Source organism: Ruditapes philippinarum, unplaced genomic scaffold (genome assembly GCF_026571515.1).
Source record: "Ruditapes philippinarum isolate M1 unplaced genomic scaffold, ASM2657151v2 ctg3248_1_1_1_1, whole genome shotgun sequence".
Classification (NCBI taxonomy): domain Eukaryota; kingdom Metazoa; phylum Mollusca; class Bivalvia; order Venerida; family Veneridae; genus Ruditapes; species Ruditapes philippinarum.
Window position 1 is genome coordinate 53,762 of NW_026864929.1, and position 11,505 is coordinate 65,266.

Here is an 11,505-nt window from a genome sequence, read left to right on the forward strand (position 1 = left end):
GAAAACTAAGGCCCGTGTACTTGAAAAATAATACGTTTCTAATTTGTCAAATACTGTAAATTAAAATTGTATACAACCTAAACTCAAACCATCCTTTGTGATAAGCCGTTAATTCTACTTCCGTATTAACGACTCCACCTTTGACGTAACTTCCTGTGATGACGCCATTAACGACCTATAAGCCGTCAACGTCTTCGTTTGGCTTTACTTGTGCATTATAAGGGTCACCACAGACACCACATCTACCATCATTTTGGTTCCACTGTACCTGAGAGAAAAATGCATGCTATTTGTCAAACAGACTCTGCAAAGGATATACTACAAACTTTTGAATAAATAATAATAATAATAATAATGATTATAAATAAATACATAATAATGATAATAATAAAAAGAATGATAATAATAATAATAATAATAATAATAATAATTATTATAACAATAACAGTAATATAAATAAAAAATAATACCAAAACTTCAATACATTGTATAAATGTTTGTTGTTCGATTTTAAGTCAAAAGTCATAAGGCGATTTTTTTCAGTTTTACTATTAAAGGGATTCAAACCCATATCGTAAAAGTGTACGAGTCCAATAAAATCATTACTTACACTGCTAAATTTCAAGAGGACAATGCATCACATTGAAGGAAACACTAAAAAACAAGTGTTTGTTTTTTCTCTTGTCTTTCTTTTTGTTTTATACAGAATACGAATAAAGCTACAGCAGATATAATGTGACTGATATAAGAGTCTCGAATATTATAGAAAGAGATAACTCGTACAAGAATGAAGAACACATAAACATCTAAGCCATATTATTTTATCCTTTATTTGGGCACTGTTTTCATCTGACATCTTAAATCCAAATAACGCATCGCACTAATTTGAAATGTTATCCGCCGTGCTTGCCTCTGATAAAACTTGAGAATTCGATTGTTCATCATCAATTGAACTCACTTTGTTTTGACGTTTTCTACAGACTGATATAAAATGATTCTTTTTATGACAGCAGTTACATTCCTTTCCGATAGCAGGGCAACGTGATTTATGGGGATACTTTCCTCCACTATTTAGATTTCTAGATATTTTCTACTTTATTCTTGAGGATTATTTCGCCTTCCTGACGAGGAGCTTGCTTCTGGGACATTTTGATATGAACGTTACTGCGAACTACGGAATGCCAATAGGGCCATCGCCTATGAATGTGACACAAAGATAGCTTACAGCTTCTACTGTCAAAATTGAACTACTGAATGGTGATTTATATGAATATGTTGGATTTAATTGATTTTAGAAAACTCACTTGGCCTTTTGGGCATTTTAAACAGCCATTTTGGGAATTTAACATTGGAAATTGGGAATTTTAATGTCTATTTTCTATTGGGAATGGTACCGTTTTAGGGTAGTAGTTATATAAAGAAAAAAAACCACTGCTGTGTTGATCTGAAACGTGATATTCGATAGTACGATGGTGAAAACGCGAAATCACGAAACTACGATGGTGAAAACGCGAAAGTACGATGATGAAAACGCGATAGTACTATGATGAAAACGCGATAGCACGATGATGAAAACACGACAGTACGATGATGAAAACGCGATAGTACGATGGTGAAAACACGATAGTACGATACTACGATGATGAAAACGCGAAATCACGAAACTACGATGGTGAAAACGCGACAGTACGATGGAGAAAACACGAAAGTTTATCGCATTTTCATCATCGTAGTATCGTATTGTCGCGTTTTCATCATCGTACTATCGCGATTTCGTCATCGTACTTTCGCGTTTTCACCATCGTAGTTTCGTGATTTCGCGTTTTCATCATCGTAATATCGACTATCGCGTTTCAGATAAACACATGCATAGGCGATGGCCCTTACGGCATTCCGTAACAAACGTCTCTGTCTAAATTCCTTTGATTTCTGACTAATTTGGGGATTGCTTAGTACTCTAATTTATCTTGTACTCCCAGATAATTTTCATCACAATAAACATCGGACTTTGGAAAAACAGGTAAATTTTCCATTGTCAAATCTGCTCATAATACAGAGTCAGTCTAGATTTATCCATAGTTATTTTTTTTAATATCGTAGCCAATGTAACATTTATATTATATTTCGATGGCTTACTGGCACAACAAAATAAACAAGACACAAATGATGGTTTATATATTATAATATTATATTATATTAAATTATATGCATCCAAGTATATACTTAGAAACACCCAAACATCAAATAAACATATACAAAGTTACAATAACGATATTTGATATCAAAGGCTTAATCTATCTTTTAGACTATCTTACTACACCAACAGCCCACTACGTTGAACAGGCATGCTGCTGTGGCACAACAGCGTGCAAGCTATTGCCGGTTAGAACACTTTAGCCAGCCGATGTTCTTGGTGTGGAGAATTGGGGCTGGCTAGCCTAATTAATAAAGCGTGGAAGGTTTGACCCATTTAACTCCTACTATAAAACCGTTACGCCTACTTTATATGTCATTTTTACACATGGGAAATCAGAAAACATCAAAAAATCAAAAGACAATTAATATATTAATTACATACTATATATTTTGTTATTTATCTTAGGGTTTTTCAAATAAACTTTATATTTCTAATGGTAAAACCCTGCCGATCTCGATCAAAACTGTATTAAATTCCCTGAACGCATACAAAAGACTTATTCCAGCGAGTCTAATATGTATTTTAAAAAGACGCCCGCTTTACTGCGGAATGACACGATTGATTTAGCGAGTTACCTATAAAACGACAAATACATAAAAACATTCACATACATCAGCTTTACACTTCTTGGCCAATTTTAAATTTCTGGCTTTTTTGCAATACATATTTATTTATATTTTCTTCATATGGAAATACAATATGTTTTCTAATCTCCGTCTACAAATAATTGATTGTGCAATTGTTTGTAATTAAAAGAGATTTAACATCGTGGAACAAGGATAAAATTAAATCATACGTATACACGTTGTCTCATCTAAACGGAAACTTTTTTTGCATTTTGACAAAACGCATCGGTGTAAGAGCTGTTGAATTGCATTGTCATAAATATTTCTGAATTGGTCAATATATCTATTTAATGACTTTAAGTAAGAAGGAAAGAAATTCGTTTTAAAGAATTTTTTTTATAAAGTCAAGTATTTTTCTTTTGGTTGATCTTGACAGTGATCTTGTTTCAAAAGCAGCCGCTTTTTATTTAGTAAAGCGAAGCCACAAGTGTGCAGTTTTATTTTGGTTAGATTTGGTAACGGGTCTTGTGTCTTTAATGTCTTTTATACTACGTTTATGCTCAAATTTGATGTTTTTTCGTTGCGCATTGCTTATTTAAATTTTTTATATTTTTTAATCGGGATATAATTGATTAATGTTCAAAGCATTATGATAAACCATTACGAGCTAGACTGTCTATATATAAATCAGACACATTGACGGATTCTTGGCGCATTACGACATTTACTGAAGCGTACCAGTCCAGCCGAAAGATTACTACTAGTACGGACGTATTGAAATGCTTGTGCCTTAACGCTTTCACTTTACTTGCAACAACCAGACATTCACCTAGGCAGCAGTTTATTCGGCTCTTCAAAACGTATACAAGACAGTTGACCATTCCTTGGCAGCCATTTTACGCGTGGGTAAGTCTCGTTTTTTATTTGTATTGTAAACTATATCTTTGGCGGATTTTAAAACCCGATTTCTGTTGAGAGAAAATTTTAGTTTGTTATGCGTCTTCAGTTCTTTATTGAAAATTTGTGTAAAAACAGATATCTATGTGGTAAAGTGGACCTTTCTTTTATTGCTCCAACAAACCTTATAATTGGTAAGTGTCCGTGTAGAAAAATGCAATTAAAGATATATCGCCTGTTCAAAAATATATCGATGTCTCTTTGACAAGTTTAATTAGTTGAACTAAGGGCTGGCATGCTCGATAATGGCGTGTCATAAGAATGTTGTTCACAAAGGGGAATGACGGTCCAGTTATAAGGATACAGTTTAACGAGCACAAATGATAGTAGAACTATGGTATAACAATGTATTCTACACATGATCAATCTTAAAGAAATACAAAATACTCGTTAATGTGAATAACTGTAATAACAATTGTATCATAGTTTGGGGACCTTTCTGTTGAAAAAGTGTCAGAGTTAAATCGTAAACATATACATGCACAGTGCGGTAACTGGAGTGCGGGTATCAGTTACCCGCACTCCAGATAATGCCCGTTGATTGGTTCATTTTTGCTGGGGTTTACATATTGTGACGGCAGAGAAAGGGAAAGGGGCAGAAATATCATATTCAAATGCTCGTTCATTGGTTATTTTTTTCTGGGGTTTCATAAATTATGACAACAGGGAACGTGCTGTCATGTTTGACTATGATACAAAAGAGAAAGAACACCAAAACACTCGGCAATCTGATTTATACTCGGGGGCTACGCCCCCTCGTACAAATCAGATAGCCTCGTGTTTCGGTGCTCTTTCTATTACGTATACCAAAGAAACGAACGAATAAAAAGTGTAGTCTGATAAAACATAGAAGAAGAAGAATCTTTATTTTGCTAATTAACTCTCAAAAGAGTCATGTACAAGCATTCATAATATATACAATAACATGTATGCATAAGTAAATAAATAATTACATAGCAAGATGACGTGACTGCAATTATTTCTTTTCTTTCATTATTATAATGGTTACCATTGATTATATATTTAATTTACAAGTTATTTACTTTTTGAGAGATTCTACATTCAAATATTTAATAATAAGAAATACTTCGTGTATGTATTAGGCTTGCAATCACGGGAGAGACATTGTCAGCATCTATTACATAGTATACTTTCAATTCTCTTCTATACACTGGTCTTTGTATTACATTTACCAATCTAAGCTATATGGTTTTGATTTATTGTAATAGAAATATGGCACAAAATATCGAAATTATACAAACAAAACAAAACAAATGTTATTTCTAAACTATACTTTGAACACATATAATGCTTCAAACTTGATACAAGTAAGACCAGAGTATGATTTGAAACTTACAAATTTATAGCCTTTATAATCATCGTGTTATTACTTAACCTATTATACATAATTATAATACACAAAGAATTGCAATGTATCAATAATACATCTATATACAATTACATGACAGCTAATATTCGTACATTACATACATAGAAGTACAATACAATGTGTCAATTATCTTCTATGTACGTTTGCATGGGGCTTGATATTCGATTCGCATAAAACATATATATAAAACTTTAAACTAAACATTTTTGTATCTTTACACGAGAATTGTTTGTAACTGTTGTCTAATATGGAAGGCATGGTATATAAACATAGCTAAATTTCTAATATCATGTACATTATCGCTTGTAACCAACTGAACAAATTTAAACATGCTAGGAAACCTCCAGTAATATTTCTTTAAAAATCTTGTTCGGAGTTCCTGATAAATAGGACATAAAATGACAAAATGGAACTCGTCCTCTAACTGATTACATGCTACACAGACTCTATCATTTAAAGGTACACTGTGGGGTTTTCTCCATCTACCCACCTCTATTTCTAGACGATGAGAAGATATTCTTAAACGTGACATAGCTATTCTATACTTTTTAATATCAACTATATCGAAATATCTACTAAAACTGAAATCATTAAAAGTGTGGTAAAATAGTGCTCTGGAAGAATTACTGATGCGAGCATTTAAATCCTGTTTCCATGTGTCTCTATCTCTCTGGTTAAATACTTTAAGAAAAATTTTACCATGCGTAACTCCTTGGTTTTGCCATACATTGTTAAAACCTAATCTAGACAATAATGATCTTACGTTCGAAACCCAATTTATTTTCCTACTATTATTTTCACAATCTGCTTTTAGTAGTAAATATGCATGTTTAGTATACTTGTTGTCTTCTGACATACACAATTTCAACCAATATCTGATTATTGAACATAATCTGTAAACTTCTAGATTAAATCTGCCCAGTTCACTATATACAAAATCATTTTGAGTAGGTATCTTAACACCAATTAACGTTTTACAGAAATGCAAAAATGTTCGTTCTACCTGTATACCTTTGTAAAACCCCAGACTTCTGAGGAATAACACAAAATTGGTAAAATCAACTTATCAAAAAGTTCTAAATGGTGTTTTACAGAAAGATCTGTGAATTTATATACATATTTATTCATTTTGTATATTGCTTTTTAAAGCTTGTCCTGATAACATTACATCGTGTTCTCTAAATGACCCTCCTGTGGTAAACAATGTTCCTAAGTATTTAAATTTTGAAACAATTTCGATAAGACTGTCTTTGTACAAAAATTCTAAATTTCGAGGCAACAATCCACTTTTTCTAAATACCATTACTTTTGTCTTATCAACATTTACTGTAAGCTTCCATCTATCACAATATTCAGATAAGATGTTCAAGGCATGTTGTAAACCTTCAGCCGTTTTAGAGAAAATAGTTATATCGTCCGCATACAGTAATAAACATATCTTAAAAATACCAGTATCTATGCCCTCGACTCCTTTAGCTAAAAACACATCTTCAAGATCATTCAGATACATGCTAAATAAAAATGGGGACAGGCTCTCACCTTGTCTTACTCCTAAATTACAAGTAAAAGCTTCACTAATATAATCAAAATGTTTAACTCTTGAGGAAATGCCTTCATACATGCTCTGTATAACTTTGAGAATATTACCAGTCACTCCGTATTTTATTAATTTGTACCAAAGTACATCTCTAACTACGAAATCAAAAGCTTTTTTAAAATCAACAAAAGCTACATATAGCTTTTCATTTTTGTTCAAACAATGTGAAATAAGAGCATTTAAAATAAAAACATTATCAACAGTACCCATATTTTTTCGAAAACCTGCCTGGGCCTCTACATAAACACCATAGGATTCAGCCCAGTCATCTAATCTAGTATTCAATATTCTAGTAAATAATTTTCCGAGAGAACTTAACAATGTAACACCTCTATAGTTCGATGGTTGATCAACATCACCCCCTTTATGTATTGGTACTATATAACCTTCACTCCATACATTCGGAAAATGTCCTAATTTCAAACAAGCATTGAACAATTTATGCAAATATGGTAACAGATCATCAACTCCATGAATAAATAATTCGTTCACATACAAATCAGGTCCAGCCGCTTTATTGCCCTTCAATTGTTTAATAGCTCTATATATTTCATCAACAGTTATATCTATGTTCAATTCATCAAAAATATCTTGTATATTATCATTCAAGAAATTCTCATTGAAACGTAAAACATCTTCATCAGCTTGGTAAAAAACATCTTCAGGATTATTTATAGCTTTAAAATAGTCAACAAAAGTATCTAATTTAGGTTGTTTAGGGTCATTGTTACAAACGGTATCTTTCAGCATTTGCCAATATAGCCTTGCATTTTTAACTCTTGCATTTAACAGTTTATCAGTGTTTTCTCTTCGAGATGAATATTTTTTGCTTCTAATAAGTTTTTTATATTTTTGCCTAGCCTCACACAAATTTATTAAATTTTCATCAGATTCATTATATTTAAATCTGTTTTGACAGACATAAAAATCATTTTTTGCAGTTTTACATTCTACGTCATACCATGCATTTTCATTTGTCTGCTTTTTTCGTTTCAAAACGTTTCTGCCAAATAAAGGTGAACAAACAGTATGCATGACCTGAGAGAAAGAGTTAAGACTACTATCTATACAAGAAGAAGTATCATTATTTTCTAACTCCGTTACAAGCCTGTTAATAGATTCAACAAAAGTTTCAGACTGAAGACTTTCTTTATAAATATTTAACTTAGATTTATTCCATTTGTATTTTATTCAAATTCCTTTTCATGCATGTTTGGAAATAGTTTTATAGTTTCAAGGTAAACGGTGTTATTTTGGTTTGTAACTTTGTTTGTTGTTCTTTTTCTGTCAGGAAAAAATATGGTTCCTACTTGTGCATATTTATAAATAGTTTTGTAATTGTAGTACACAACTAGGTTATCTTTTTTATACCATGGTATTTTTTTTCATTTGTTTAAACAACATGATTCCTAAAAGTATAGCCCGATATGCATACAAGATCAGTTCGGTAAACTATTTTTTTTTATCATTTTGGCAACATAATCAACATTTAAAATTTTAGCATGATGAATATAATGGTCTCAGTGGCCTCCCTTGCAAAACTTATTCATATATATCAAACAAAAAAGAAACAAAAGTAATTAACAACATAACAACCAATAAATTACCTAGCAAACAGTGACTACCAAAGGAACCAATGACTTTCATAGGAACCATTAACTTTGTCAAGCAACCATTGATTTTCATAGCAACAGAATACTTCCCATAGAATACATTGACAAACATAGACCACTGTCTTTCCATATCAACCATTGCCTTATCACCCTCAGCAGTGATATATTTTATAGATTACATTGACTTTCATATCAACCAGTGGCTTCTTATAACAACCAGTTACCAAATTGCAACCACTGATTTTCCATAGCAACCATAGACTTTGAAAAGCAACCAGTAACCACTAGTGCAAGAAATAACTCTCCATAGCAAGTATTGTCTTCAATAACAACCACTTACTTTTAATAGCTTTCCGTCGCAGTCAGTGGATTTCCATAGCAACCATTAACTCAGACTATAAGTGACTTCCTATAGCAACCACTAATTATCATAGCAACAATTAACTTACATAAGAACCATTGACATTCCTTGGTTATTGTCATTACGCCGCCTGTCAATCAAACTGGCAGGGATCACAGAGATAAGTCAATCAGCGATCGTTATCAGTTACATGCAAAGATGCCTGCTAAGTCCACCGTTTTCCTTAGACAAGCAACTTGTATAAGACAATGGCGCAGAAGTTATTTAGATTGAAATTGTTTTAATTTCTGTCAATTTAAAGGTATGTAATTGGAAAATTAATTAAGTCACTAAATGAACCGATAGAGTAAGTAAGTTTATTATACAAAAAGTCAATAAATTGTAACATATGGAAATTTATATGTTTTGTAGTAGGTACGAAACGCTTAGCTCGGCTATAAAACAGTGCATTGAAAACGGAAAAGGTTTAAATAAATCAACTTTTTATTACCATTCTATCTAATATATTATAATGTACAAGAATATCTAGAATATATGACATTTTTCGTTTATAAAAACAGTCCTAAAATGCAAATGTAATGCGTAAATACAATAAAAAAAATGGGTGAAACTATCTAACCTGAATATTTCTATTAAATGTTAAAACAAAATCAGATAAATAATCAAATAGGTACGCCTAATACGAAACTATTAGAATAGTTACGAAAAGTTACGCTAGCGCATGCAGTTTTCTCAATCAATTTTAACAATTCATGAACAAATTATTGTATTATATAAACTAAATTCCACACATACCCGAACAATTATTTTAAATTTTATTGTGTCACATATATAATTTTTTTTGTTTCGCTACTTCAATTTCAAAATTAAACAATCATATCATTATCATACTCTTTAGTACATATAACCTTTCTTTTAATTTGTAAGATATAATGATATTTTGACAGTTTAAAATTGTCATTTTCATTTTACATTTATACATTGAATAATACTATTTAATAAAACCATGAAAAGTATAAAAAAAATTATATGAACAAAAAAAATTTATAGGGTCAATTTACTCATTAGTAGCATAACAGTTTTTCAAAAACAGCGGTACCAATATTTTGTCTAAGGTTTCTTACTGACCGGAGTAGTATAGGGGTCTCTTTGGCGTCACGATTGCGCATGCGCGACGCCATATTGAATTATATTTTAAGAATGCCATCATCGTTCTATTTTTAGAATGTGATCATCCGTCTATTTTTAGAAATTTATTTTTAATATCCCGGAAGTATACGAAGCGGACTCGTATACCCGAACTAGGGCTTGAATCGCGGACATTGTAGGTCAGGTCCTCAGACCTTGACGGAGAGATAATCACCATCATTACAGATACAAGGAATGTTTGTAAATAGATACGTGCTTAACATTTTAATTTATAAATTAAAAAAAAAAACAAATAATTTCTAATATGTTCAAAATAAATAATATTAATACATTGCAACCTAGCAACATAGCAACCAGTGACTTTTTATAACAACCAGTGCATGTTTGTAGCAACCATTCACTTTGCATGACAAGCAGTGACTTTTTATAACAACAAGTGACTTGCCATAGTAACATTTGACTTCTCATGATCAGTGACTTACATAGGAATAATTATCTTTCCATTGCAGCCATGAACCATTTAAGCAGTCTGTGACTTTCCATAACAACACTTGACTTCCATGGCAACCACTGACTTCACATGGCAGACAATGACTTTCCATAGAAACCAATGACTTCTATAGTAACCAGTGACTTTCCATAGCAACCAGTGACTTCTAATAACAAGCAGTGCGTTACCTCAAAGAAACCATTGACTTTCCATTGCATCCATTACCGTTCCATAATAACCAGTAACCAATATAATATAGACTATCTTTACAAAAATTGCCTTCCAACAGGAACCAGTGACTCACATTGTAACTAGTGACTTTAAATTGCAAATTTAGACCTCTTTAGTACACAGTTACTTGAAATAGCAACCATTTCCATACACAAGCAATCAGTGACTTCTATTGCAACCATTGACTTCCATAGCAGACATTGACTTCCACCACAACAACCGATGACTTTCTACAGCAATCATTGATTCCATAGCAAACGGTAAATTCAAATAGCAATAAGTGACTATAAAGCAACCATTGACTTTCCCAAGCAACCATTGACTTTTCATATGAACCATGTGGTTTCCATAAGAATAATTGACTTTCCATAGGAACGGATCGCTTTCCATAGCAACCATTGACTTCTGTATCACCCAGTGACCTTATAGCGGCCATTGACTTTTCATAACAAATTGTACATATCGATTGCAATCAGTGACTTACATAAAAAAAACATTGGCTTTTTTACATAGAAACCAGTGATTTCTATAGCAAACATTTACTTTTCTAAGCTATGAGTGAACCACTATTGGATTTCATAGTGTTCAGTAACTGCCAAGGGAACCATTGATATCGTAAAGCAACCAGTGACTAATTTAGTAACTATTGTTTCCCAAAAGCCAATAATGTTTTAACACGTGTATTTTTTTTCAAATACAAATACAAAGTTTTTAATAACAGTTTGAGATTGATATTTTATATCTATTTTCGCTTATATTTTACAATATGACTCTTCCTTGTCTTTAAGAGTATATATATTTAGGTGAGCAATATGAGCAATAGTAGGGTTATCATGGAACTCTTGTTGTCAAAAACGTGTGGAAAAAATGTTTACTATCATGGAAAAAATCAGTCTACTACGCGCTCTTGCTGAATAATGCCCCCGTTGATACTTTGCTTTCGTATACAGCCCA